Source organism: Poecilia reticulata, linkage group LG13 (genome assembly GCF_000633615.1).
Source record: "Poecilia reticulata strain Guanapo linkage group LG13, Guppy_female_1.0+MT, whole genome shotgun sequence".
Classification (NCBI taxonomy): Eukaryota; Metazoa; Chordata; class Actinopteri; order Cyprinodontiformes; family Poeciliidae; genus Poecilia; species Poecilia reticulata.
In genome coordinates, this window is record NC_024343.1 from 3,753,085 (window position 1) to 3,758,141 (window position 5,057).

Here is a 5,057-nt window from a genome sequence, read left to right on the forward strand (position 1 = left end):
TATATATATATATATATATACACATACATACATTTCCCATTTGGAAGCAATATTTAATTTGTACCAGAAAATATAGAGCCAGGGGTAGGCAGTGGTTTTTAAATGATCCTCAATTGGTACAAAATGGCTGGAAATGTGCCAAGAAAATATCCCCTCCCTACAGCTCCCCACCTCACTATCATTAGCCTGAAGCAGGATGGATCCATGCTTTTATGTAAATGCCAAGTTCTTACCCTTGCATTTGGATATTGGAGTGGAAGTTGAGACATATTTGAAAAACCAAAATCTTCTTTCAATCTGTTATTGTCCACTTTTAATAACTATGCGGAAATTGCTCGATACTTCGGATGGTGTGCTGAATTTCAAGTTGGTCAATCAGCAATATCTAAACTACGTAGATCAACTCAGGCCAAAATAAATGATCTACTATATAAAGTACCAAAAACAGGCATGAATAATAATTACCAAAAAAAAACAAGTATTGCTTCATCTAAACTATTTTCAGGTGTAATATCATCGTGAGATGTTTTGTAAATGTCTACAGATGCACAACAAAATGAAGGGACACAACATGCCATAAAAGTTGGTTAGTGATTTAATAATAATAATAAAAAAAACTATCTTAAGTATTTAAGTAGGCTGCGCTCTGTTTTACTTTAAAAGGGGGAGAAAAACACATTCATAACTCACCGGATTTTACAGTCACCGAATTGCACTCAGCCAAACCAGAGCAATTTTCCACATTAGAATGTTTTACAGCACCACTTTCACTCACATATTTCCCAGACCCCTCTCCTCCAGCCATTGACCTAAGGATGTCTCTTGCGGCATTCTTTCTCGGGGTGGAAATTGAGTGAAGAAACAGAAGTAAGAGAGGAGAGTGTCTGCAGTGTCTGCACAGCAGGACTAAATCACACTGTAACATTTGGACACCCTGAGAGGGCGGCTTATTTATTTTTATTTTTTTATTTGCACTGCTGGGCAGCAGAAAAAAAAAAAGAAAAGAAGAAAAAGAGATCCAATGGTTCAAACTCTGATAAACCCAAACCAATCTGTGGGCTGGGTGAGAATGCATTGTGGATGAAATCTCACCTATTTGCCTCGGCCCATCTTTGCACAGAAATGTTCTCCAAATGTCCCAACACATGGAGTGTGGCCCCAGATATCTTCTACTAGAAAGTTGTTGTTTTTTTTTTGTTTTGTTTTTTTTTACTAACGTTAAAAAAGTTAACTGTGTGGTGTAAAAGGGTAAAGTTTTGACCGACGTTTGCACCTCACGGAAAAAAACTTTAGTTTGAAAAAAAAACCCCACAGTCATACAGTACTGTTTTATTTAGAGCATGCTGAACTTAAAACGCATAAAGAAGGTCATTTTTGATTTGGATTTTTCTTGTCCTTGTGAAAGATGCTGTAAGCTAATTTTTAAAGAAAAAAAAAAGTTTCTCTTTGAGGATCACTGAAGTTTTTTGGAATGATGTGTGAATCCAAATCGTATTGAATTATTCAGAGCTGTGGGATCTCCAAGGTCTGGTCAGCTAAATTCTGTATGAAAAGTCCATCTGGATGTGTCACTTTCTGTTTGTCTGTGGAAAAATGAAGAAGAAAACTGCCTCTCCCTCTGAGAAATCAGCCCTGCAGTTCAACAGTGTTGGATTAAGTAACATTTTCCTCGCAGAAACGGCCATTTGTCAAAATTTTCTCACACGAAATATATTTATTAAACAGTCTTGGGTGAAAGTTCCCTTCATCCTACATATTTCTTCTATTTTTTCAAGTTTTTGACACAGTTAATGTGTCAAATTATAAAATAAGGTTTAATATCAGACAACGATAACAAAAGTATATACAAAATAGTTTTCAAATGAGAAAAGTAATGATTAATCACATTTTTCCAGATCAATTATCCCGACTACCAGACCTTGCAAATAAAACAAAATCACCTAAATAGAAACTAACAGCATGAAGCAGGTTAAAATATTTCAAACATCATTTGTCTCAGGTATTCAAGAATTCAAGAGCAGATGGAAAAACTCACCCGTTGACATGTTTCAGTCTGGAAATGTTTACAACACCGTTTCTAAGGCTTTTAAAACTCCAGTGAACTGCAGTGAAAGCAAATATCTACAAACTGAGAAAACATGACATCCTTCCCTACAGTTGCCAGCCTACCAGAATTTCTCCAGGAAAAAAAAAAATCAACAAATAATCCTGGAGGACCCAGAATGACCCAGAACGACAAAGCATCGCAGGCCTCACTTGAACCAAATGGGGTTAGCCTTCGTGGATACGGAGAAGGAGAGATGTCGGGCAAAAATAGCATTCGACCCAAGTGAAAATGATTGACCCAAAAACCATTTTATAGCACAATCATGTAACTATGTTACCTTCAGTTGTTCTGAAAAGGCTGTATGTCAAATATGACTTAAAAGAAATGTTACTTCGTAATTCAACGATTTGAAATTGGGCCTCTTGTCTCTTTAAAAACTCCTACTCTGTCTGAAACTCCGCCTGCAGGAAGTCATCATAACACTGCTCCTGTATTAACCCTTAAACAACTTTTCTTCTTTTTTTTTTTTTACTAGCGTTTCACTGAGAAGTAGCTCGTATAATTAGCTCAAATTCCACCAGGTGTTTGCTGATTGCTGCTGGCTAGTCTCAAGGAATTGAGAGAGGGAGACGGAGCAGGTGCATTCACAGTTGCCACGGGAGATTTAAAGATTTCTCAAACATACATGAAAGAATCAAGGCAACATCCCAGGTACATTTTTGATGGGGGAATTACTTTATACCATGATGCAAGGCTCAAAAAAGTTAATTTTACATAATATACATAATAATTTAAGAATGAAAAACCAAACACATTTTTCAGTGATATTCTAATTTAGCGATACCCCGGCACAACCAGGTGTGATCTTATCCTTGAACTAGATTTTGATACTTATCATCTTTTATGTGTTCAACTCTCTAGATCTCCGCTAAAAACACACCAGCTTCTACTTAGGGATAATATCTCTTATTGAAACGGGTTCATATTGGCAGTTCTAGCAAGCTACATCTAGAAAATTAAGCTTTGTTTTCTTACAAATCCACATGTTTGTATACTGGGACGTATTTTCTGTCTCTTCCTGTGTCAGGATCAATCTCTTTTTTTCCACTTCTCTGATTTCTTTTGCACTCATTAGCACCATGAATACTTGTGCAGCACACACATGCATGTTAACACACAGCCTACTATGCTGCATCCGTCGATGCTTCAGCTGTCCGTCCATTTCTGCATCTACACATATAACCATCTCTCCAGCCTGGTCCACATTTCATACATTCAGCAGAGGTTTGCATGATCATCCTCCACTGCATGTTTTAAAATAGCCTCTATTACCTCCTCCACTGCTGGAGCGCAGGGCCTCCATACAGTACTGATGTGAACATTGTTTTCTGGGTCATGGGAGAAAAGCAGAGGTCGACGGCACAGAGAATAGAGCAAGTACGACATATTCAGTGGGTAACAGTGCAACTAACGAGAGAAACAAGGAGGCCGTGATTTCTTGATGGCACGGCTTCGCGGGCGCAACTTAGCATTTTCTGAGTAGGTTGTAATTTTTTTAGGGTTATTATTCCTCAGACAGTTACTGGCAGACATGTAAAAAGCCCTCTTTTTTATTTATTTAGAGGGAAAATTTTGATGCAAGATATATTTGTTATCCAGCAAAGTCATGAGTAAAGATTCCTATAACGTTAAAAGGTCTACAGCTAACGGTTATCTTTGTAATAAAGAATTGTCTATCAACTATTTTGCCAAAAGAAATTGCCACTTTCTGCATATTTTTTTTTAATCAAACCGCTTAAGCTTATTTCATACATTAAAAATGTATAAGTAAACGTAAATAACGTATAAAAACATCATTATTATTAAGTAATAATGACGTTTTTTAGTGTACACTTGGTCAAAGGATGCACCTGCAGTTAAAAATAAATACTTTTAAGGTTAGCATGCGAAAAATACAACCTTTCCTACTTGACTTACCATTAATGCAGTGTAGGGACAATCTGTTCAATTGATTGATTAACCTGTTAATAATTGCATAGCAAAACATGCTTAATAAGAGATTGTTTTTACGGATTTTGAACCGAGCGAAGCTAAAACTATGCTACTTGAGGAGCTATGGACAGAACATATTTACAAACGAAGAAGGTATTTCATTTTAAATGCTAAATGTAAATTTATTTTATTTTTTTGCTGTTTTGGCTTAATTATGAGGAGAAATAGGAATGGTTTTAAAAGTATATCAACCTTTATTAAAGACGCAGAATAGGTCCATAGTGTGAAGATCTAAAAGAAAAAACAATAATAAAATAATAAAACACAGTAATAAAACAAATTTAAATACAGCAAGCACAAAAGCAAGTTACTGAGTTGCCATAAGGCTACATCGCCAGTGAGTCCACATCCTGGACTTACACCTAACTGAACTCTGTGAGATATCTGATAGTGACAAGATAATGTTGTTTGTAGAGGCACAGAGCCTCCCCATGAACCTGTACATAAGAGATCGCAGCACAGCATGAAAAGTGGAGACCCCAACACCGATAAATATCTGACTAGCACTAGTCCATCTCGGCATCCTGAGCAGCATCCTCATTCCGTCATTGTAGGCCACCTTGAGCTTCTGTAGAGTACTTTGTTTATACTGTCGCCACAGGTGAGCAGTATACAGTGGGGTGCAGAATGCCTTAAAGAGAGCCACTTTGACTGAARCTGAACACATCCGAAACTTGCGTAACAGCATGTTGGCTTGTGCATACATTAGACGCCGTTGTCTGTCGATGTCCATGTCATCAGTTAAATCATCAGTTATATAATGACCCAGATATTTCACGGCAGTACAAACTTTAAGAACAGCACCTGATAAGAAGAAATCTGGAAGTCCCAGCTTCTGATCCTCCTTAGTCCTTGCAATCATAATATTACTTTTCAGTGCATTGTACTGGATGTCATACTCCTGGCCATAGTATGAGCAGGTCCTCAATAATTGTTGAAGACCAGCACTACAGGGACT